The 25,889-nt window shown below is 45.2% G+C and overlaps 1 protein-coding gene and 1 long non-coding RNA gene across 3 annotated transcripts in view; one reads left to right on the forward strand and one right to left on the reverse strand.

Annotated features, from left to right (window-relative positions):
* Nucleotides 1–25,889, reverse strand: part of PDZD2 (PDZ domain containing 2) — a 359,297-nt gene that overhangs the window by 179,570 nt on the left and 153,838 nt on the right.
* LOC112652746 (uncharacterized) lies at nt 6,587–14,694 on the forward strand. Of its 2 annotated transcripts, none has more exons than XR_004815320.2 (5): nt 6,587–8,014; nt 12,690–12,747; nt 13,320–13,405; nt 13,839–13,916; nt 14,455–14,694. It is a non-coding gene; the product is annotated as an uncharacterized LOC112652746 (long non-coding RNA). The 2 variants fall into 2 exon arrangements; XR_003131672.3 differs by having other exon boundaries at nt 6,590–8,014; nt 13,834–13,916.

The raw sequence follows: 25,889 nt of genomic DNA on the forward strand, positions 1-25,889 counted from the left end.
GTGGTAGGAACTGAGGAAGTGTTGCTGAAATTTGGCTGGACTCAAAAAGCTACCTCCAGGGCAAGTGACCAAGTCTCCATCTCACAGTAGACTGGAGTGGGTTATATCCTAAAGTAACACACAGACCGCATACTTCTGGAAGCTTGACAGTTATAACACAAAAGATGGGGATTTGCCTTGTTCTTCTCAGGTTTTTTCTCCATTAATGAACTGACCTTTACCCCCAAGCCCCATTTTATGACTAAGGAAACGGCTCAGGGAAGTTAACAGCTGACAGTTGACAAAGCACGTCCAGAAAAGAGAAACAGAAAACCCGGCTCCAGGGCCCAGGAGCTCAATTTCATTAAAGGCTTATGTGTCCGACACAGTGATGAACACTTTATGCGCAGTGCCTCAGCTGTCACCACTAATGGGAGTGACACACCTTATTCCCACTTTACAGTTGAGGAAACCAACTCAGAGCAGCTAACTCTCCCCAGCGTTGCTCAGCGCCAGTGTGGGCCAGCTGGGTTTGGAATGTCACTACTTCACTGACAAGGCTTCTCTGGGGAGTCGGAACTGAGAACGAGATCTATCACTTTACGTAATTCTGAATGTGTCACAACCCTACTTGAGTCTCAGTTGACAGATCTGCAAAATGGGCACGTAACACTTAACTTATCTGGGTGTGAGAGCCTTTAGTTAAAGCCCCCAGCACAAAGCCTGCCTAATAAATAAATATTTATTTATTTTATTTATTTTATTAATATTTAATTTTATAACTTAAAATTTAATAAATAATTCACTATCCTGCCTTCTGGTTTCCTAATCTTTTTTTTTAAGATTTTATTTATTTGTTCATGAAAGACACACACAGAGAGAGGCAGAGACACAGGCAGAGGAAGAAGCAGGCTCCCTGAGGGAAGCCTGATACGAGACTTGGGGATCACGACCTGAGCCAAAGGCAGACACTCAACCACTGAGCCACCCAGGCGTCCCTCGTTCCCTAATCTTGAACTCAAGTAGAACAGGTGAGGACTAACAATTTATCAGCGCCCCCAGCAGACCTGCATCTGTGAAAGAATGTAACATCTCATCACCTGCGGACCTAGGCCAATCTGCTTTGTTTCTGTTAAGCAAACTCTTTTTTCTCGTCTGCCTTAGACTAATTTTAAGGTGACTATAATGGAGCCAAAGGTTTTTGATTTTATAGGGAATACCTGTACTCTGGTCCTTGCACCGAGTGGACTCATAAAGTGCCATCATCACAGGAAAAGTGCCAGTCAGCCAGGGCCCTCCAGGGAACAGCTCTGTGAGCAGCCCAGACCTGACCTGGAGGTCATATCTTCTACAGGAGGCCTGAGACTATGGCACAGAGACTGCAGAATGGGCCAACCCAACACCAACACCTCATACCCCCATGTAAAATGTTGCTCCAGAGTTTATGGCTGGTGAAGGGAGAGGTCCTAGAGGGGCTGTGGCTTGGTCCAAATATCCCCCCAGCTGTCTACACATGGGGCTGATGTTGGAGCCTGGGTTAGAATCCACCGTCTGCATCCTATTAGGCCCTTTTATGAGCTCAGAGCATGACTATCTGGTTTGCATTTGCAACACAGAGGGAAGCAATAAGGGACAGCAGAGAGGCTTTCCAAAGGATACCTCATGGAGGTTCCTTTGGCCAGAAAGCACCTAGGAGCTGAGCAGGCAATGTGACAGGAGGGGGCTGGGGAAAGAATCCCAGGCAGACAGAGCCAGGGCACCGAGTTCTGGTCATCCATGCCACCTACTCCGTGTGCCCCCAGAACGAAGCCCTGACACACTCAGCCTGAGCTTCACCTGAAAATGATAAAACCAGATCGGATAGCCTCTCGGATTCCTTCCTGCTCGAAAATTCTCTTTCACTTCTTCATGAAACCCCTTTATGACTCTTTATGAACTCTGAGACCACCATGTGAATACCTAGCCTAACGTGTTGCCTCTAACTGGCACCCGGTAATTGTTTATTGCACAAATGAATGAACCAATGCTGATAAGGATACAAATAAAAGTTATTTAAAAAAACCAATAGTCACAGATTACATCCAGCTGTATACCACACACATACATGTACTCATATGTTATATTTCTTTGAGTCACCAATTGTTGTGACCTCTGTATGTAAAACAGCGTACTAGGTGTTGTAGGGAAAAACCAGAGTAATTCACACCACTGCCTTACTTCCCAGGACTAGTGATCTAATGGAAAAGATAAAGACACAAGGATAAAAGGACAACTCCTGGACAGGACAAGCTACAATTTAAATTCAGAGGTACTAATGTAGCTGTAACTGGCATCTCAGAGCCAAACATGGCAAGATTTCATATAAGAGATGAACATACACCTTATCGGGGGGTACCGGCAGGAAACAGAAGGCACACTCAAAAGGGTTTAACGGGAGAGAATTTTATGTAGGAACTACTTAGAGAGCCGTGGGCAGGATGAAGTTCCCAGGGGCTAGCAACTAGCTAGCTGGGAAACCATTACCACCTTTAGGTCTGCGGGGCAATGACAGGAAGTAGTGCAAACTGGAGCCGTGAAAGTGAGCTGCCCATCAAGAGCTTAGAACAAATGAGCCATGGTCAGAACCTTTGCAAGGCTGAGGGGACAGGGACGAGGGGGACACTCTCTCCTCCAGCCAGCTGATCCCCTGTCTGTGCCTCCCATTGGCTGAAGCCAACCAGAAATAAGACAAGGGAGTCCAGATGTTGTAGTTCATAGCATGAAGCCTCTTGGTGCAGTGGAAGGCAGAGAATGAATTAGGGGGTCAGGGGAGGAAAGACGACACACATGTGTCCATACGCTCTTTTATAAATTATATGCACATGTATATGCATTTGAGATATATTTGGAATCAGTCTCTCTTTGACTTTTCAAAAGAAAGTATTTGTTCTACAAAAGGGTTTCGCCACAGGATTAATCTAAATTTAAACATCAAGGTCTCCTCACATATCTCAGATACAATTTAATTTATAAAAACAAACTTTTTAAACTGCAAATGACTTCTACATAATGCTCATATTGTTTGATACATGGTGTATTTGTTGACACAGGGCCTACCAAGTCAAACTGTTAAGAAGATAGCCCATTAGCCAGACAAAATTGTCTCATAAGTTTTCCTTAATCTTTTATCCCTAACAGTCCCCACCCCCGCCCCTGCCAGTTTTCAGAGATAAAACAAACTCCAACGTTTGCACACTAACACATTTTTCCGTTTATATTTTCTATCAGCTGGCAATTAAAACAAGAATCCCCAGAGGTCAGCCAAAAGTCTTAAATAACAAATGAGAGTCAGATATACTATCTCTGGATTCAAAAGTGCAAAATGACATGTTATGAGAAACCACCTGGAAAACGGCACTTGGCAGGCGACATTTCAGGGGGTCCACATTTCTTAGAGCAATTCCCTGCCAACTAATGCTCAACCCCAAACAGGGACCTTCAGAAAACATTCCAAAGTATTAAAGCCATCTACTGTCATGCAGAGTTCTGTGGATGGCCATGGGAATCTGGAATGGAATGAGGATTAGGATCGCTCCTAAGGGTGGCAGAGGGTGGGGAGGGCAATGCGTGGGGGAGGAAGAAGAGGTTAAATAGGTCTGGTTACTTCCCGATTAATGATCACATCTCTGGGATTTCTCGGGCCACTCCCAGTCTCAGATATCCTAGCCCAGACTACTGCAATGTCTAATCCTGGGGAAACAATTGCACAAATTATGGTCCTTGGGGAAATATACTGCCATTAAAATTAATGAGTCTGTAATGACATGAAAATACCTCGTGTTTATTCATTCACAGTAACACTTGAATCCCTATTGCACATTACAGATGGTGTAAGGGTGCTCGGGCTATAATGAGGAGTTATATAGTGCATAAAGCATACATGTTATAGGGCACGCAGTGGCCTCCAGAACCAGACAGCCCACATTTGAATCTCCACTCCACCACTGACAAGCTGGACAACCTTGAGCAATTTCCCTAAACACGGTGTGTCTCAAGCAATCTCCATTGTAAATGGGATGCTCGTGGCACCTTCTTTATAAGACCGTTGTGAGGATCAGATTAGCTCATACGTGTAAAGCTTATGATAGTGCCAGGCAGGTAGTAAGTGCTCAGTAAATCCTAGCTATATTACAATATGAAGTTCCCAGCCTTACGGTCTTGGTTTAGTAAAAGACATAAACAGGAAAATGATGGTATAATGCTAAGTGTAATGAAGGGGTTCTCTTTAGGCTAACATTATACCGGGAATGCGAGAGATTAGGAGGGCTTCCTATTCATAAAAATAAAGGGTATGCCATTGCCACTGGAGTCAGACTGGAGCAAACAGGGCTACAGACAGTCTACTTTCTCCTGCATTCAGTCTTCCTGACACCACTGGGCACTTCCAGAGCTTATTTCATCTTCAAAGCTTCCCAAAGTCTGAGATGCCCAAAAGACAAAGGATAGAAGACAGAGGCAAGAATGCCAAGCACGCAGGCAAGACTTGCCAGCCTCGCAACCACAGGAATGAATGAAAACTAGTGCTTGGCTTCTCATAGGGTGGGATGCACGAGGTTTCTTCATTGCCTTGTTGTTTTAAGAACAGTCTTCACTTCTGTGACAGCTCCAGGATGTTCTCACTGGGATTGGCTAACCATCTCCAAAGCAAGGACTCCTCCTTTCCCCACCAAATGTCTCCACAGTTATTTCTTCTTTTAAAGTTGGAAGAGAGAATAAAATTAATTTCATCTGCCCGGAAAACAGAGTAGAGAGAAATCCTACTTGGAGCCAGCATGAGGAATTAGGCAGCTTAGATCTTCGGGAAGGTAAGCCCACCATCTGCCTTAACTCTCTTAGGAACGAGACCACACATAAAGAAATGTCCTCCTCTACCAGTATGGCAGCAAGTGATACCAAACCCTGATTCAAAATGGCTTTGGGGACGCCTAGGTGGCTCAGTCGGTTAAGTGTCGGACTTCTGATCTCAGCTCAGGCCTCGACCTCAGGGTCATAAGTTCGAGCCCCGCATCACTTAAAACAAAACAAACAAAATGGCTTGAACCAGGAGGAAATCAATCATCTCACACGTTGGGATCTGCAAGAGAAGGCCTGGTGTTTCCTGAGGACACTCTGGGATCTGCCCTCTCCTGTGTGTCGGCTTCATCTTAAGGCTGGAGACAAGATGCCTATAGCAGTTCTAGACAGCAACGTGCCAAGGACGCAAAAGGGTCATTTGTTTGTGTCTTTTTCTTAACAATGAGCAAATCTACCCTAGATGCTCCACGAGAGACATTTCTTCACACCTCATTGCTCGGACTTGGATCACATACTCTTTCCTCCACTTGTCTCTGGGGTGTGGAATGGAGGCACCACAGCTGGAATGTGCTAATCATCTCAGAAAATGGGTGCTCCCAAGTCCACATGACCGCTAAGCCACCCAGTGGGCTTCTGGTGAGGACCAGAATAGGAAACGAACAGGAATATACTTCAAAAGAGTGAACACGCTGTACAGTTATTCTCACAGATAGAATTCTGGTAAGTCCCATCAAACACGTTCAAAAATGGCTTCTGCTGGATACTCCACACACACAAAGCCCCATGGTTAATGACCCGACAGAGAAGAAGCTAACACCTAGTATAAATGTCCAATAACCACTCTATTCAGGACTTGCGCATTTTTAATGATTAGTGCTGAAAGACCATACAGTGTGGCCTATTTGCATTTCTCTTCCAAGTGGACACCTGTGGTTGAGGGGGATAAATACAGAAAGAACTGAGAGGGGGGATCCAGGGCAAGGCTGGGGCATGAGGCAGAGACTCACTCCCCAGTAAACATGACGGATTGAAATGACAGTAAAGGAATTTTTTTAAGCATGGGGGAGGGGGTTGCTAAAGTCTGAAAGAGAACTGAAGAAGCAATAATTGCCACAAGTTTCTGGAAGCTGGGAAGTGGTCCATCCAGTGGTTAACTGACTTGGCAGATGAGAGAAAGCTGAGTCTGAGAGACAGAGTCCAGAGACAGAGAGTCTCTGGAACTGGGGCCACCAGACAGGGGTCCCAAAGGCAGGAGGGCTGGCTAAGAGCCTGTGCCAGAAGCTGTCAGACCCCCATAACCTCCTCTCTTTGCCCTACCTCCCACGGGACTGCCTACATCCCACGACGGGTTTGTTCTGCTAAATCAGAGCAACTCTGGCCTCGGACACCAAAGCCAGCTGAGGGAAGGGGTGCCACCCTAAAAACAAGGGAACAAGAGAAAGTCTCCATGCCAGATGTTAGACTCCTGGTCTCCTACCTGAATCTGGCTCACAGAATGCCACAGGCAACCAAGTCCCCTCGGTGACGGGGATTTCTCTTCACCTGGTCAGTCTCAGAGAGGAAAGACCTTCTACAGAAGGTGGAGGCCCTCCAATCAAACTGCTTAGCAAGACAGCCCTGTCACAGGACAGGTGCTCAGGCGCACACTCCAATCACCTGGGGAGCTTCTAATACTTGCTACACCTGGGCCCTAGCAAGATCCTACGTCATTCAGTTGCTTGGTAAATAGGAAGGCAAAGTTTACTGTGTGCCAGGCGTTGTTCCAGATTCCGGAACACTGTTCTAGGTGTATTTCTTAGTAAGAAGGAACTACTTATTACTGGGAATAAGCCCCATCGACGCATCCAGACCTTCCAGTTAGCTTTTGAGTGATCAGTCCAGGATCATTAGACATTAAAGTTTTTAACAAGCTCCAGATTTAAAAACAAAAACAAAAACTAAGAGGAAATCTGAGGGAAAAAAAAAACTGCAGGGAATAGAGGAACACTTCAAAGAAGCTGTCATTGAGATCTGCAGAGAGTTGGAAAGCTTTTCATCCGTGAAACGAGAACAGGAGGTTATAAAAAGAATATTTCAGAGATTTTTAAAGAGCTCTTGGAAATTAGAAATTTGATGGCAGCCATAAAAATTCAGTATACGGTTGGAAGATAAAAGGAGGAAATTTCCCAGGAAGTAGAATTTTTTTTTTAAGAAGAGAGAAAATAATTAGAAATTCAATCCATGAAGATCCCCTTCCAACTAAATCGATGTTCCAAAAGAGGAGAGAAATGATTTTTTAATTCCAGAAAACTGTTCAGAACCAAAGAACATGAGTTTCCAGATTGAGAAGGTGTATTGAAAGCCAAGTAAAATGGATGAAAAAAAAATCTCATAGCAAGATATATAATGAAATTTCATTACAGAGAGAAAGGACATTACAAAGAACAAGGAGAAATTTGTAAAAACTTTCAGGTAGAGGGAAATAATTATATTCAAAACATCGGGAATTAGAATGACAGACATCTCAGTGACAATATTGAACCTGGAAGAGCAATGCAATCCAAATTCTAAGGGAAAAGCATTTCCAACCTTCACACCCCATCAAACATCAAACTTGGAAGATTGTAAACTAATTTCCCACATACTCTTTCTCAGAAACTTCTAGAAGTCATGTTTTACCAGAAAGAGAACAGAAACAAAGACCGAGGAAGATGTTGGTCTAGAACACAGGAGAATGTCACATGGGAAAGAGGCAAAATCAGTGCCTAGTAGGATGAAGAAAGGGGATTCCAGGATGATGGGTGGGTGGCAGGCCTCAAAAGCAGCAAATTCAGAGGGAGAAGGGGAAGGCTTTGAAAATTATATACACGTACTGTTATGATAAGGAAGAAAGGAAAACTCGGGTAATAATCAGATTCCAGAATGAGAACCCAAGCAGATTCCAAAATGAGAACCTACTTCTAGAAGGCAGGCAAAGGAACTTGGTGAAACCTCTGGGAAACAGAAGAGTTGATGAAGAACACAGGGCCGAGCTCTAGGCAGAGCAGCTGAGAGGAGAACTTAACGTCCCAGGAAACGGGCCAGAATGGGGTCACTCTTTCCCTTCAAAGGAAACAATTCCTAATTGTGACCTGCCTGGATTTACAGAGATTAGCAGGAAGGGAGGATTAAAGGGAGCTGTACAGGCCAAGTGCGGTGTCAGGCAATTTATAGAAGCAAGAAGGTAAGCAGAAGGCGGTTTCTGGAAACTGTGTTGCTCTTTCCGAGGTCTTCCTTTCCTGCTAGATTAGGCAGGGTAGTCCTCCCTCAGACCCACAGGCTCCCAGAGCTCAAGGCCAGAGGAGCGCCAGGGCCTGAAATCCTCAGTCCACCTGCTTTCCCCCCCCTTTCCCTGGTACATCCTGTTTGTTTCTTCTGTGTGTGGCCCCCTCCGAGAACTCCTTTCTCTCTTTTTAGCACCTGACACAGGCCTCCTCTCCCAAAGCCCACCTCCCTGTGAGTCCTACTGCGGCACCCCCGGGGGGGGATGGATCTGGCTAGAGATCCTGAAAACGATGAACCGTGGGTAGATCCTATTGCTACTATCTCAATCCGTAGGTTAGTGAGTGTATAGGGTCAGGTTAACACCGGAGGTGGAAAGATCCCCGTATACCTTTTTTTCCCCAATTCATCTGCAAGAGCCAAACCCTCCGGGCGAGCAAAGTTTGAAAGTACTACATTTCATGTGCCTTTGAAGACGCTCATGCCCTGCCTTTTGTGATGTCATTACTTACGCTTTATGTCATGCCCCTCACCACAGCAAACTCAGCCTGACCTATTTTTATGAAACGTGTTTCCTGGTGACATCCACAGAAGCTTTTCTCCCAGAAACGGTTCCCAGGGTGACAGCTGTGGCCATCTCCTCCTTACCCACATCTCAGGAGACCAGAGGGACTTAATTCCACCCCTAGTATTTACAGACTCTCAACTGGGGGCGGGGGGGGGGGGAGGTGACAACATGATAGATAAGGTCATTCTCTTTCCAAACATCTTTGATCTTTAAGACCTTAGATCTGCGGACAGTACATCCACATATTCTGCGGATCAGTGGGGGCGGAGGGGGCGAGGAAGGGGGGTTGTCCAAGCAGGCTGTTGAGTAGTTTGCTGCAAAGGTGTGTCCCCAAGGAGATGGAACCTCCCGAGGGCTCCAGGTTGGTCCAGGCGCATCTTTGCTCTACCCCGGGCTCCCCTGTCCACCCGGCAGAGGACGGGCGCGGGATGCGGGCAGCGGGACAGGCGGCCGGGCTGCCGGAGGGCCCCGCACACGCGCCCCGCACACGCGCCCCCCGCGCCCCAGGGACCCCCGGCGGCTGCAAGGAGCAGGCTCTGGGGCCCCTCCAGACTTGTCCCTCGCCCACCCCGCCACTCGGGGCGCCTCCTTCCGTGGTAACCCACACACCAGTTCCAAGCGCTCGCTCCTCCTAAGGCAAAAACCCTCTCCCAGCGCGCCAAGCCCCACGTCACCCACAAGGCACGCGAGCGCCCCACGAGCCGGGTTAGGTGGCGGGGCCGGGCTGCAGGTCCACGGTGCTGGCCCCCGCCTCCATCCGCACCCCAACCCGGGGACGGGGCCGGGGGGCGGGGGGGCGCGTCCGAGGTTTCCGTTTGCACGGCGGGATTCCTACCTCCGGTGGTGCAGTCGCCTCGGGGGGCGCTCCGGGGTCGGGGTGGGGGGGCAGCAGCCGGCGGAGGAATCCTGCGCAGCCCGGGAGCCGCCGTCCCACCTGCCGCGGCGGCCGGGGCGGAGGGGCGGGAGGGGGCGCTGGGCTCCGGCTCGGGCTCGGGCTCCGCGCCCGGGGCGCCGCCCCCCTCCCTGCAGCGCGCGGCCCGCGGTCCGCAGTGGGGTCCCCGCACCCCCGTGCAAAGCGCACAGCCTCCCAGGACCCCTTCCCCGCTGGCTCCTGGAGGGGGCCGCTCTGCTGACCCCGAGCGCGCGGGTCGTGGCCCGGGGCGGGGTGGGGGGCGGGCCTGGAGCCCCGGCCGCCCTCCCCGGACACCCTCCAGCCCGGTCAAAAGTTCTCCCCGCAGCCGCCGCCCGAAGCTCCACCTCCCCGACACCAGTTCATTTCATAACCGCTGCGTTTCATAACCGGCAGCAGCGTGGGCTCTTACAGGGGGCGGCGGAGGGGGGGGGCGGGGGAGCCCGAGCCCCGCACCAGAATCGCAACCATCACGCCGGGCAGGATGTCAAGAAACTTTTCAGAAACCTCCAGCCACAGGCTCTCGGCTGCAGGAACCAGATCCACCACCGCTGAATTGCAATCGCGGGTGACTGCACAGCCCAAGCATTTCCTCTATACCTCCTGGGGCTCCCGCGCCCCCCGCCCCAAACCTGCGGCCCGGTCCACCAGCCGCCCCTCCAGCTGCAAACTGATGAGGAAGCCCCGACCCGCGAGGCCCAACTGTTTACATCACCCCCACCAGGGCTTCCTGTCTGAAATTAATGGGAATACAAATAAGACAGGAAAAGAGTGTTTGCTTTTCTGAAAGCGGAGGGAGGGCCCCTCTTGGAGACCAGGGGAGTCACCCTGCATTTCATTGCACCAAGAGATTATTTTTCTAAGCTTCCAATTGTATTTTATTCCACTTTTCCACTCTTCCCACTTGTTGAAAAGTAAGAGCACTCGCCCGTTGCCAAACCTCAAGCCATTAAGGAACTTCTGCTCACAACACATTTTCACCTGGCTTCCACAGGGATCCAGGTTGGAGGTCCCGGAGGGAGCTAGAGGTAGGGAGACCACCTGTGGTTGAGAGGAGCAGAAGGAAGCCCTGTGCCTGCGGGGACTGGAGACAGACACACACACACACACTCATCCCACTCCTTGGGGTTCACACCAGAATCTTGCCTCAAACCCGTGCCTCTAAGCTGTGGTTCTCTTCCTAGAAATCCAGCAACCCCTGCAAGTAAATTAGCTTCGCAAGGGATAGACCCAGCGGGATTCGAAGCAATTCATTATAGAGGAAGAGGCCAAAGAGGGCTTCAGTTCTCAGTACCATTCCTGTTACTGGAAAGGGTAAAAGTAGAGCCCGGGACGGGCCAACCTATGTCAAGGCTGGAAATCTGCCTTCGCTCACGAGCGGCCCACAGAGCACCCTGGTAGCTAAACCTCATAATCACCAGTCCCGGAATTACCCCCAGTTGCTTCATTCAGGCTGGCACCACAGCAAACCCCGAGACAGGCGGGAATGCCAGGCGGTGGTGTTCCTCCTTTGGAAGTGCTGGAAGGGAACGAAGCCCCAGGAGAAAGCGTGTTTCTCCAGGAGGTGTGGGTAATTGCAACCAGCAAATGATATGCGGAGTTTCGCAGAACGCTACAGGTGTCCCGTGAGAACAGACTCTGCAAGCCGGGCCTCAAAATACTGCGATTCCTGGGTCGGAGCCAGTTAGACTTAGGATTTTAGGAAAAGCCAAGTATATAAAAACTCTTAGAGTGTCTGGACTACAGATATTAGAAGGCTTCGGAAACTGTTGGCTCCTCACCCCCCTCCCTATGCCCTCTATTTGCTTTGGGGTGGTAGTGCCTGTAGATTCCTTAGCATACGTCTATGTGGCATCTCAGTATCTGGTAAGTTGTACGGGAATTAGGTTCAAATTGATTTTCTAATAATTTCAGAAGTCATCCTTTCTTCTGATTGCTTTCCCCATGGATAGTTTCTTTCTTTCTTTTTTTTTTTTTAAAGGATTTTATTTATTTATTCATGAGAGACAGAGAGAGAGAGGCTGAGACATAGGCAGAGGGAGAAGCAGGCTCCACACAGGGAGCCTGATGTGGAATTCGATCCCGGGACTCCAGGATCACACCCTGGGCCGAAGGCAGACGCTCAAACGCTGAGCCACCCAGGGATTCCCCCCACGGATAGTTTCTTAATGCTTTACTTCTAACTTTCTCGACTCCCATCAATCTGGCATGTAATTTATGATGTGCAAACCCATGTTATTTAAAGCAAATCCAAGATTTTAAGTCGACTACCAATAAATAATTCTCCCCTCCCCCACCGACATCATTGTCTAAGACCACTTTAGGGTGTGTATATGCCAGGAATTAAAATTGAGCACATCTGTATAATAACTTAATTTCAGGAAAGCTTTGGAATGCATATGACATTCTCATCAGCAGGCTAGAAAGATACGACGTGCTTGGTCTTTTCCCTCACCCGTTTCACTGCTGACTGGAAAACAGATCAATGGTTCAGTAAACAAAGGGGTGCTTAAAAAGCGGCCTCCAATTTTACCCTAGGTCTGGCTTAAGTAATACTTACAATTGCTATGTGTGTACGCCCGGAGTCTATAAGCAATATTAATTTGAGCAGAAACCGCTGATATATTAAGAGAATCCAAAGTGGCTTCCACACATGAAGGAAATGGTTCATTAAAAAGAGTTTAGAATTCAGCAGGAAGGCTCATTACAAAGTAGTGTCCTGAGGGGTGATGATCAAAATGACAGGCACAAATGGGGCTTGATATCTAGATTCGAGAAAAACAAAGATGTGAGGATCACAGCCGACCATGCATTCAATATGAATCTGCGTATTGTACTGATAAGGAATAGGCAACACAACACTGGGGCGAGTTCACGTTGGCGGGAGGTTGACATGAAAGGGAAGTGCCTCTCCCTACTTCTTCCTCCCCCATAATAAAGAATCTGGCAGCAGATAGACTCTTATTAGGGTGGTATGTCCAGTGTGAGGCCCCTTATTTTAAGGGCGATGGGGAGACACTGGAAAGGTTCCAAGGGAGAACCAAAATGATTAAAGAGACAGAAAATAGAACCTTTGAGGGAAGGTTAAAGGATTTGCAATTGTTTAGTCTAGAGTAAAAACTGCTTAAAGGCAAACTTAACAGTGTCTCCCATTTGAAGGGTTATTATAAAGAGGATACCGACCAGCTGTTCTTCATCTTCACAGGAGACAGAAGAGGTAAGAGACACAAATGCAACATTAAAATTTGGGTCAGACATGAAGAAGGCTTGCTTGATGCTAATGGTAGCTGATCGGACACTGCCATCACTGTACAATCTCCACCTCTCAGACTCCCTCTTGAGTGATAGTCTTGGGCTTCTCGGCAGAAGCCGGGCTAAGCGGACTCCTTCCTTTCGTTCCCTTCTAGGGCTAAAGTGGTTGTCTTTACTCCTTTAAATGTGGGAGCAAAGATCCTGAGCTCCATGCTCACAAGCAAGGCACCGCAAGAACGTAATCCTCCCCACAAACCTAGGCCCACATCCCATTGGACCTTTGTTTATTGGAATGGGTATTTCCAAAAACATGTCCAATTTTAGATACTGAGTAGATGATAACTATATTTCATAGGTTCACTCCTCTATATTGTTTCTCTCTATAGGCAACGTTGCTTTTTGTTGAGTGGGCACACAAATATTAGTTGATGATGATGTTAATGATAATAACAGCTATGAATTAGTAAGCTCTAACTATAATTATGTTGGGCACTTTATGTAGATTATCTCTCTCTCTCTCTCTCTCTCTTTTTTCAGGAGCCCTGTGAAGTGGGAATAGTTATTAGCCTTATTCTAACACAAGGAAACTGAGTCGCAAAAAAGGGAAACTGAGTCACCACAGGGTTAAGTAACAAAGCTAATAAATGTTGGAGTTCCCAATTCAAACTCATTTAGTTTGACTCAAAAGGGTGTGCTTGGGGGCCCGTGGGTGGCTCAGCGGTTAAGCGTCTGCCCTTGGCTCAGGTCGTGATCTAGGGGTCCTGGGTTTGAGTCCCATGTCGGGGACTCCCCCTCTGGGGAGCCTGCTTCTCCTACCTATGTCTCTGCTTCTTTCTTTGTCTCTCATGAACAGATAAAAATCTTTTAAAAAAAAAGGTGTGCTTAACTATTATACCACTGTCTCTCGTCAAGTATTTTTATCTCTTGGGAGGGATGAAACATTGCAAAAAGAAGCATTTATGCTTATTGGCCCAAATTGCTTAAAAACCAAGACTTCTACAGGTTTACATCACCTCATCACCTGAGGAGTACAATGATTTTTTTTTTCCAGTGTAGCAGAGGAAAGGACTGACTTTGCCTTCTGATCAGAGGCATACATTGCTGTCTCTCACAAAGCTGAAGAATCCAATCAAGGTTTACCTCTATTTTATTACTTAGAAACACTCAGCTATTCATCTGTAATCTAACCTTGCATATAGTAGGTCTTCCACGACTGTTGAATGAATGAATACAAATGCCTTATGACAGTGATGCTTTGAAACAAACCGAGCTCAATTGAGTTTTTCCAGCATGCTGGTGGGCAGACTCTAGTGGATTATTTCTATGGGTCTCTTATCAGAGGTCCCCTGAGTCTTAAAATCCAACTGTTTTCTTTAATTCGACATCTGTGAGAAAGCATATGGATGGGTCACACATTTTTCCAATGTCAACTACTTTTAGATTGAGAAAAGATTTTTAATGGGGTTTATTAAGTGTTGTTGTATATCAACAATAGATGATTCATGAGTGAAACAAACATCAAAATGATTTTTAGAAAGGCAAACGAACCACACACACAAAATTAAACGCCTTGATCCAAATTACTACAAAGGACAGATATTTTCCCATTAGGACAATTTATCCTGAGTCTATAAACAGAGAGGGGCATAATTATCCATGTGTTTGCTAACAGATCTAAACCTTATGTAGCTATAAAAAGCTAGAGAGAGGAAGAAAGAGGAAATTCCCAGGAGAAGATCCCCAACCACATCCAGGGCCATCAGATCTCCATAAATACAAACCCCAGCAGTGGCACCAAGTGAAGCATGAGAAGAAACCTCAAGATTTTAACCCAAGCCACAGAAATAACTTTGAATTGTCTTAAAACTAAACAATGACAATTCTATCCAATAAACTTGCAGCTGACACATGGGCAGAGTGGTGACTTATTGGTGTTCCAGATGTAGTTAATAGAAACATGATGCCCAGAATAAAAAAGGTATTCAGTAATGTTGATTGAATGTACAGAAGAGTGAATGAATGTCTGAACAGATGCCCAGGCTGCCTCTTTCCCCCTTTAAATCTCTGTTAGGAAGATGTCTCTGAGGCCTCAAGGCCAAAGCCCCCACGGGGGCGTTGAACAATTTGACACTGGTACTCTGGTTGATGGAACCAGAGGTGGTTTCCAACCCAAAGATAACCAATTTGTAATTTTGCTATAAATACAGGGAGGGGAACTGTGGTACCTATAAACTTTGATTCAAAAGCCCCCACTATTTACAATATAGATTCTAAACTATTTGAAGTCCAACAGAATCGAAGCACTAAGTAGCCAACATCTATTGAGCACTTACTGCATGCTGGGTTTTGTTCTAGACCCCTTGCATATTAACTCATTAAATCCTTATTACAATCTTAAGAACATATATTGTCCTTATCAACCCATTTTACAGGCAATGAAACTGGGCTAAAAGATTACTTCATTAGTTCATGGTCACATAACTAGTGTGTACAGGAGCCAGAATTCAAACAAATTCCACCTGGAACCAGTGCTATGCTCTTAAGTGCTACCCAATGCTACCTGTCCAAGCCTTACCTCCTACCACTTCTCAGCACAAAATCACTATTCCAATCAAACTGTTTATCCACAAATATTCAAAGAGCATTCTAATCTTACAGGATGTGTTCCCTGACCACCACCACCCCCACCCCGCCGTAGCCCACTGTTGCCTCTCTCTTCTGAGTTCACATCACTTATTCTGCAGTGAACACAACTGTAAATTACCTAGCTCACATCACATCTCTCTAACTAGATTTTAAATTCTTTTGGGGGTAGGACAGTTATATGGAAGTCTGGGGATGTAGTCTGTAGAAAGATCTAGATTTAAAGTCCAAATGCCATAATTATTACTCATGGGACTCTGAGTAAATAATTTAACTTTTCTTACACTTTATTGAAACCATATTCCTTATGGGCTTATTGGGGAGGAGAGATTAAATAAAAAAATGTATATGAAGTGTTGAGGATGATGCCTAATATTGTAAGCCAGTGATTTTCAACCACCAGCTATTTTGCCCCCGAGGGACATTTGGCAATGTCTGGAAATATTACCAATAGTCATAACTGGGGAGGGGTGCTTCTGGCACCTAGTGGGTAGAGGCCAGTGATGCTGCTAAACATTTTACAAAGTATACAGATCGGCCCCTGCAACAAAGGATTATCCAGTCCAAAATGTCAACAGCAATAGTGGTGAAGTTAAGAACCGTCCTATATGCTATTAAAAATTTATTAAAGATATCTTTCCATTCCTCTTTCTTTTTTACAGTATTGTGCTGATGGTAGGTATTCAGTAAATCTTTGTTGAGTAAACCTATTTATAAATGGGTAAGTGAATGTATGAATCCTAAGACATTTTACTAGTAAATAATTGACTTGAGGGTGTGGTCTAGCCATGGCAGGGATTGGGTGGGAGTTAATTAACATAGAACCAGAGCTTTCCAATATCCATGCTCAGGGAAAGGAATTCTGAAAGAAATCCAGTCTATTACCAGAGGGCTGTGCCCAATGAAAGTGCTGTTAAAGTTGGTCCTAGGAGAGCTGAAGAACTTAGACAAAGACCAGCTCTTCCTTATTGGTGGCTTCCCGATTGACTTGCTATTACCTTGCAAATGCCCACTTATCTCTTTTTAATCCCTACTCCAAAGAATAATACAGCCAAAGAGCCAGAAGATGATGGGAGGATTTGTTCAATCTCTCATCCCTTGTCTACCTCTCGCCCCTGCAACAACCACACATAACCTGGAGTCCAATCAAATGAACTCTCATCAAGACCATGGATCGGAAAAGATGGTGGAAACAAAAAGGACATAGTCATTACTGGCAGACTTCATTCAGCAGGTTTAGTAATATCGGTTACAAGAACTAGAAATCCACGAATAAAAGCCTACCTTCCTGGATAGAGCATATATCACATTAACAGAAACCAGAAATGAGAGAGGGTGAGGGAAAAGGAGAGAGAGAGGAAGGGAAGAGCAGGGATGGGAAGGGAAGTGAGGAGAGAGGAAACAAGTCCTTCCATCTCCCGTTCTCCAGACTTGGTGGCAACATTTGCTTGCATTCCACCTTTTGCAGTCAGAATATATAAATGATTTTTGTGTAGTTGTATATGAAAAATTTAAAACTTTAGTCTCCCATCATCTTTAAACCTCTCTGAGATGTTTAATTCCCTGTACTAGACTACCTGCCCACAACTGTGAGAACAAGATAGGTTCTTTGTCGCCTCAGGCCCCTGCACACATCCAAAATGGGAGTGTCTTCCCTGCCTTAATCACCTTCACCAGACTCAGCTTAGACATCACCCTCTTCAGGGATTCCTCCCAACCCTCACCTAGAACCTCGAAGCTTTGATAGCATCCCCACTGCCCATTCACTTGACTGCTTACCCTTCTAGACTATAAACTCTTTTAGGGTAAGGGCCTGTGGCCTTGTTTACTATTTTATTTCCAGGGCCTAGCACTGTGCCTGGTGTGTATGGGTGCCCAACAGATATTTGTTGAATGAGAGAATAAAAATCAGGAGACTTCCAAATGCATTCATCCCTGCAATTACTTACTGAATGCCTACTATGAACCAGGAGTAGGGCTAGAGAATGGGAAAGCAATTATTACCTTAATATTAATAATAGTAACAGTAAAAACAATCACAGCTACCATTTATTGGACATTTACTATATACTAGGCATCATGCCAAGCTCGTCTATGTATTCTCTTTTAATTATCCACCCTAAAACCTATGTGGCAGACACCATCATCATTCCCATCAAACAGATGAAGAAAGAGGCCAAGCCACTGCTACGGATCTTAACCACACAGATTCTATGTGAAAGAAATCTCTGACATTTAAGTTCCTCAAGGTCTATTTACATGGGCCTAACTCACATCAACTAAAAAAGGTTACCTGTGAATTCACCCATGACCTTTGTTGATGTCTATCCCCTTACCTAGAAAGTGTCCATCCACTCTTCATATTGCCTGAAATGTATTTTAAAATATTTTGATAACATCAAATGATGACAACCTTAATAATCTACTCTCTAGAGGCCATGGGCTAATGTTTGAAGGACACTTATCAGCATCCACGACTGAAATATCACTACCTAAATCTGCAATCTGCAGCAGAAAGTTCTGTAGTTATCAAAATGGGAGTTAGAAGTTTTTTGGTTTTTTTTTTTTTTTCATCTGTGGAATGAGAAATTTTTAAGATAAACTGGTTAGAAAGGTTCGTATAGCTTCTCTTTCCTTGCTGAGTTGTAAGAATCTGGGGAGAGCCAGCTCCCTGATACCTATGAGTGATACTTCAGCTGTGGAACTCTATTGGTCTGGGGACCCCCAGTTAAGTGAGGATTTTGTCACAGTGCCTGACAATAAATTCAGGTGATTCTTTCCACCGAGGGAACCTTCTGGGAAGGGGATCACTGGAGCACCTACCAGAAGAAGCAGTAGAGAAGCCACCAAACATGCTGTGGGACTATTTCTGTGTGTGCTTGCTAATGCCTACTCTACATATGGTAGGAGTCAAAGACTTGCTTTCATGGTAACCTACCACCTGGCAATGAGGTTGTCAGACAGGAAGTATAGAGTGCTCAACCTTTCCTGATTGCTACTTATAGTTAATAAGAGAGCCTGAGAATCAGCTCAGGTCAGGCTAAAACACCCTCTTCCCAACCTGGGTCTCTAGGCAAACACCCATTCATCTTTCAGCATTAAGCTCAAAAATCCTCCCTACCGTGAAGACTTTCTTAATGAGTCATCTCCCCTCAGGAGCTGTGAGGAATCATCTAGTTGTTGAAATGGCTGCCTGCATGCTGCTGAGATCCTTCTGATAAACCTCAGTTGCTTAAGATAACCTGGGCAGGTCTCATTCTACATCCTGAAAAAGCCCAATTTAGCAAGTAGATTTATTTTAGAATATGATTTATTGAGCCAGGGCCATACTAGGTACTGAGGAAACACTGATAAGCAGCATTGACCATGGGCCCAGTAAGCTCAGAGACCACAGTGGGACAAGGAAGGGGCACCAGGCAGTTAGTTACGGTATAGTGTGGGATAACCGCTAAGTCCAGGGAGTTGTGACATGCCCACCAAGGGCACCTAATTAGATCTGGAAGGCCATAGAAGCCTTCCAGAAGTGACTGTAAGTTGAGCCTTGAGGATAAGCAGACATTAACAAGGTGAAGAAAAGATTCCAGGAAGTGAAAATGGCAAGAACAAAGGTCCAGAGCTGAAACAGAGATGCCACATTCTGAGGTCTACAACGGTTCAGCCTGGCTGCAAGTTTGGTCAACCTGGGGCTGGTATAAGGAGAGCAGCAAACAGGGCAGTGGCTAGAGAAGTATGGCTTTGTGAGGCGGTGGTTTGGGCTTCATTCTTGAAGGGCTTCCAGTAGGAGTGCCCTGAACAGATTTCCATCCTAGAATGATCATGCCAGCTCCAGGGAAGAGAATATCCTAGAAGACCAGCTGGGAGGAGGTAGGGACAGGGTTGAGGAAGCTGTGGAACTCTATTGGTCTGGGGACCCCCAGATTCATTGTCCTATGAATCCAGCCAAGAAAAGATGGCACCTATCTTGGGAGTATCTCTGCAGACTTGTACTTCCCCTGTATCTGGGATAAAACTCAGGCACTGCTCAGTTTACATGCTCTTTCCCTCTGCTAGAATGTGAATCCTTTGAGGGTAAAAACTGGAATTTACTATCTCTGGAGCTTCAGTACTTGCAAGCGATAAAGCCCCCAGTAAAGGGTTGGTTGGGCATGTCCAGTGACAGGATTCGTTATGTACAAAAATGACTTCCTTTTGTTAGATTCCTCATCACCAGACCTCCACCCCACCCCGACATCCCTTGCACAGCTTCTCCGCTATTGCTGTCTGTAAAGATCTCTTCCAGCAACTACCATTCCCTTTGATATTTGGTTGCTCCAAGGGTTAAGTAGATTCTACTTCCCTTCATCAAACACAGATTTTGATTCTAGTCTTGATAGCCTCCGAAATATCTTGCACTGCCCTTTTTTTCCCCCTGTGGCCCAGCTCCTCCCACCACTCCATGCAGGCAAGATTTCGCACAGGTCCCTCCTTCACCATCTTGAAAGTTTCCCAGGGGCGACCTCACCTATATGGAGCAGCGACTCCCTCCCATCCAATATCCTAAATCCATCTCATTATTTAAGTGAAAAAATAAGTCTCACCATCTGCAAGAAGCATGCATGAACTCCAACTAACCTGGTAAAGAATCCTACCCAAACTTAATCCCAGTCATATGTATTCCTGTCAACCACATATGACTTAACGGTTCTTCATGTTTTCTCTTCAAGGACTTAATGCCAGAGTATTGCAGATTCACCTCCTTGTCTCTACCTCCCTTGCCTATATTTATACTCAAGGTCCTTCTCCCTCTTCCCCATGCTCTGTTCCCTGGACCAAAGAAACTTCTTCCAGCCCCCAGATGTCTTCACTTTGACCTCCCCCTGAGAAGTGGGACATGTCAAGGATGGATGTAGAAGCATTTAACCCAATCTACCTCTAGGCCCAGTTGATACCTCAGCTCTGTTAGCTGGCTTTTTTTTTTCTTTTTTAAGATTTTATTTATTTATTCATGAGAGACACAGAGAGAGAGAGAGAGAGAGAGAGAGAGGCAGAGACACAGGCAGAGGGAGAAGCAGGCTCCATGCAGGGAGCTCGACGTGGGACTCGATCCCAGGTCTCCAGGATCACACCCTGAGCCGAAGGTGGCGCTAAACCGCTGAGCTACCCGGCCTGCCCTTAGCTGGCTTTATAATAGTGAGCACTATGTCACTCAGAAGGGCCTTCCTAAACTCTTAGAGAATTAAAACTGGATAGTATCCCAGGGACTTTCCCTTCCCCAGAGGCCTTCACCTACCAGGGGCCAGTGCCCTTTCTTCCAAACAGGTTTGCACCAGTGTTGCCAAATAAAATATAAGAGACCCAGTTAAATTAGAATTTTAGGTGAAAAATGAATACTTTTTAAGTATGTCTCAAATATTGCTGAGATTTTTAATTTGTTAAATCTTGACCACTCTGGTTTGTACTTGTTACTCAGTTTTTATTTATTTTTATTAAAAAAATATTTTGTTTATTTATTCATGAGAGACACAGAGAAAAGGCAGAGACATAGGCAGAGGGAGAAGCAGGCTCCATGCAGGAGTCCGACGTGGGACTCGATCCCAGGACTCCAGGATCACGCCCCAAGCCAAAGGCAGACACTCAACCGCTGAGCCACCCAGGCGTCCCTGTTACTCAGTTTTTTTTTTTTTTTTTTAAAGATTTATTTATTTGAGAGAGAAGAATGAGGAAGCTGTCCTATGAATCTAGCCAGGAAAAGATGGCACCTATCCAGGAGGAGTCTCTGTGGACCTATACTTCCTTCTCAGTCTTTTTTTTTTTTTTTTAAGATTTTATTTTTTGAGAGAGAGAGAAAAAGAAAGGGAGCATATGAGCGAGGAGAGGTGCAGAGGGAGAGGGAGAAGTAGGCTCCCTACTGAGCAGGGAGCCTGATGTGAGGCTCAATCCCAGGATCCTGTGATCATGACCTGAGCAAAGGCAGACGCTTTACTATTGAGCCACCCAGGTGCCCCATGTTACTCAGTTTTTATAAAAATCATATCTACACTCATTAATAGGTAAACAATTATGCAGAAAACAATACATTGTTAAAACTTGGCACCCTTGAAAATATTCTTTATGCTGTTTCTCACTCTGATGGATATCTTCTTATAAGGGTAGGGTTTTTTTAAGATTTTATTTTATTTATTTATTTATTTATTTATTTAGATTTTATTTTATTTTAAGATTTTTATTTATTTATTCATGAGAAACACACAGAGAGAGGCAGAGGTAGAGGCAGAGGGAAAAGCAGGCTCCATGCAGGGAGCCTGATGTGGGACTTGGTCCCGTGACTGCAGAATCGCACCCTGAGCCAAAGGCAGATGCTAAACAGCTGAGCCACCCAGGCATCATAAGGGTAGGTTTTTAATCATCTTTATAGCTCACTTGGAGTCCCTCAACTCTCTGCCCTACCTTTCTCACTTGGTTTATAATTCTCTTCCCATGATTACTCTTTGCATCATTAAGTTCAACCACTTTGACCCTTCTTTCCTTCCCAAGCAATTACCATTCAATTGAGTACTTCACCTTGACTTGCTTGGTCTTATGATGATGTATCAAAACATCTCCCTCTTTACAAGTCAGTGAACCACATGAAGGAAACACTGAATGGCTAGTAAGTAGTTCCCCAATCAATTCTTCTAAACTGACCTCAAGGATCAGATTCCTCTTCCCAATTGCCGCATGCTCTCCAACTCTGGGAAGTCCTTCCAGAAAAAGAACACCAGGATCCCAACCCTGGTTCTGATGTGGTCTATCACTGCTTCACCCCAGCTGGAGAAAGTCCTAGTTGGGAAAAGCAAAGGATCCGATAAAGCTCTGTACAATATTCTCATAAAGGAAAAGACTGGATTCTTCTCTGGGTCTCAGGGGCCCCTTCAACCGTGCTGTTTACAAAAGCCATGTTATTTACAAATAGTGACATACAAAGGCCGTGCCTAAATCACCCTGAGGAGTGGAGAGTTTAACCCATTTATAAATGCATGTTTGGGGGGAAAGGGCATGAAGAGGAACTAACTCCTACTACTTTTCAGTTTTCATGGAGAGTAACTGAGATTCCAAGTAAGAAATTGTAGGTAAGACTCAGAGAGGGGAGCCAGGGTAGCTGGCAAGATCTGATAAGTCATGGTTGCTCCCTGGGTGGGCTGGTTAGGAAGGAAGGAAGGACATTAGTGAGATCCAGAAAGACTTATTAGTGTATCAAGGATGGGGGGAGGGGAACCCACGTTGAATGACCAGAGCCACAAATTCAAAACAGCCATGGTGGTTGAGAGGCATGTCACTGCTATTTAAAACTCCCATTATATTATTAGTATTATCGTCATTCTCATCTATCACTTCATTCCTCATGAGGAAGAGAACACAGACCTACACACAACACTCTGTAGGGAAAGAAAACACCCTGAGAAGGATGGAACTTCTAGCGACCAGGTTTCCTGACTTCTGATCCAGGATGCCTCCCTTGCCGAGCAGAGAGTTTTTGCTCTGTTAGGTACCAGCTGAATTCTGGCCCAAAAGCCACTTTCAGACTTATCCCAGTACCTCCAGAAGAATGTGCTGAGATTTGGGACTGGGCTGTGTTGGGGCGAGCAACCCTGTGGGAAGGGGAAGACATGGGTTTGGATCTTGGCTCTTCTTTTCCAGCGTGGATTCTCTCCCCTGCAGCTGGGGATAACGACAGTTACCTCGCCGAGGTGCTGTGAGCTATAAAACGAGCAGACGTGTGTGCAGTCCTGGCACAGAACTGCAATACGCATAAACATCATTATTAACAATGGCTCTAATTGTAGGTTCAGGAATCTACTAGATTGAATCTAGTTCAATCTACTTGAACTACAGGAGTTCAAATATATGCAAATCCCCACTAAGATAGGGAGGCAAGGGAGGAAAACTGGTATTTTTTTTCAAAGCTACCAAAAGACTTGTTGAGTTATATGGCTTTTTTTGAACTGGCAAGAGAAAGCTGCAAACTAATAATGGCTCACATTTGTCAAGTGCTCGCTGTGTGTCAGACACTGTGATGAACCCTTACACGTATATCCTCCTTGTATCTCCCATCACCTGATGAGTCAGGTATCGTTCTTTACTCCAATTTACAGCCAGGGGAACTCTGGTTTAGTTGGGGTTAAGAAATTGCCTGATGTTACATATTTTATAAGTGATAGGATCAGGTCTCATTAAATTCATGCTCTTAAACACACATGTGTAGTCCAACCAAACTTGCATGTAAGTTCGTGAGGAAGTATAACCAAGTCTTAGCAGTGGTTACTTCTAGGTGGTGGGGTACAGGTGATGTTCACTTTCTTCTTTATGCCTTACTGAACTGAATATATACTGCCTTTATTATTTAAAATGTTTCTCATTTTTTTTCTCATTTTGATAACAAACACAAACTTTAAAAAATAAATCAAAACGTGGATGCATGCTAGGGGAGGAAAGATATAAATAGGCATGACATTTTTAAGGACAATTTTATTAAACTTTCAACTTTTTCTTTCAATCAAAGAAACCCTCACAGAATAAAATAAAAATTATATTCCTCCCTGCCACCTGAAAGCTCAGGTTCCAATAGCCCTTTCAGGCAGATTTGAGTTCTATGTGTTAAATCTACTCATGGTTTGAGAATCAACGTTCAACCAAAGATTTTACAATTACTTATAACTTCACCAGTGAATTCTTAAAATCTTTTTTGCTTTACTACATTTTCCGTCTGCACAACTACTTATAATGTATGTGCAAACTCCTTCTTCTCTGGTCATTACTAAGGGATACAATGGTGATAGATCAGCAAAGCAAGCATTCATCTTACTATTTACTCTGAACTCCGAAGTCCTCCTCAAGGAGAAGTGTGATGATAAATAAGATTCAGTAGACAGAGCTAGTCTTCAGTGATGACCTCCGTGGGACAGTAAGGAATTGAAAGCAAACCAAAGGAACACAAAAAATGATGACTTTTTCCTGTTTTTCTGCTTTTGACAATAGTGCATAAGAAGCATGAGAGATTCACCTGTCCTCCAGAGCTAGGGCCCCCAATTCTTCCTAGTGAGAGCTGCTGGGACTCCCTAGGTCATATGATCTGGGAGGATGAGAGGGGAGTGTGCTGAGAAGCCAAGAAGAAGGCTGAGGGAGACAGAGGCTGTGCCCACCCTTCTATCCCATTCAAGCTTGTTTATGAGACTAAGAGGCTCTCACAGGAGCAAATGTTTTGGAGTTCAACTAAGCAAGGTGTCCAGATTACATTCATAGACCTGATTTCCTGGGAATGCTCAGACTTGAAATTATCTGGAATTACGGTGGCTGGGCTAGATGCATGAAGGTGGTAGGGAGATAGGATAGCCAAATTTGCATCAACATCAGACTAGTAAATCAATGAAAAACCACCATTGTAAAACTAGCACTAAAAACCATGAACCTGTGAAGAAAACAGAGACAACTTGTTGTCCTAGACTTTGTTCTCTTTAATTTCATAGAGCAACGTCTCCATATAAGCTTTAGAAAACTCACCTGTTCATTTGCATGACTGTTTACCTGTTTGAATTTTGATGACTTTCAAAGTAGAAAAGTGAGATTAATGATCAAAGTCTTCTAGACTCTGATTCCAGACACCTGAGACTGTCTGTGCTGGTGGGGCCACAAGCTTATGCAAATCACTCTGGATAGCATTTCCAGCTCCACAGGTTTCCAGAGTCTAAAATATACCCACAGTCCATAAAGTCTGAAAATACAAAATATTATTTTTAGTGTTTTCTTTTTTACAGATTGAAGATGTCCTTGACAGAATTTTGTACATTTTATCCATGTTTCCAGAATTAACAGACACCATATGTATATATATATTCTCCCTCATTCTCTCTTTTTTTTTAAGCCTTTCTTCCTATCTTCTTTAGTCTTGACTCATGACTCACTTTATTTTGAGCTACGGTATCAGTCAGGGTTCGATCAGAGAAGCAGAACCACCAGGACCAATACATAACATGGGATGTCTGATAGGGATTTGACCTCACACAATTGTGGGAGTCAGATCAACTTGTAAGGCTGTTGCTTCTCTGTTTGGGGCAGGACCTGAAAGTCGGCAGGGCAAGCAACCCAGAAGGAAATACTCAAGGAAAGTGGGGAGAGCCAGGGCCCACAAAAATGTAAGGAAGAGCTAGACCCAAGAGAAGGGACAAGAACCTACCTCCTCGCCTCACCCTCCAACTTGGATGATTTTACTGACCTGCATTAGAGCTGAACATGCTTCTGGACCAGGCATTAGGGGAGCTGGACAAGGAGACCAGGGGCTGGTGGAACCACCTCTCTTCCCTGGCCTGGGAGAGGAAACCTGGAGTTGCTGGGAGGCAGAGGTCCAGCTGCTGTACCACTCCAAAAAGGTGAATTATCAGAGATGGTGCCCAGCACTCCATACTAACCTGCGTGCACACATGCACACATACGTTCCAAATCTCATGCCAA

This window comes from Canis lupus, chromosome 4 (genome assembly GCF_003254725.2).
Source record: "Canis lupus dingo isolate Sandy chromosome 4, ASM325472v2, whole genome shotgun sequence".
NCBI classification, from domain to species: Eukaryota; Metazoa; Chordata; class Mammalia; order Carnivora; family Canidae; genus Canis; species Canis lupus.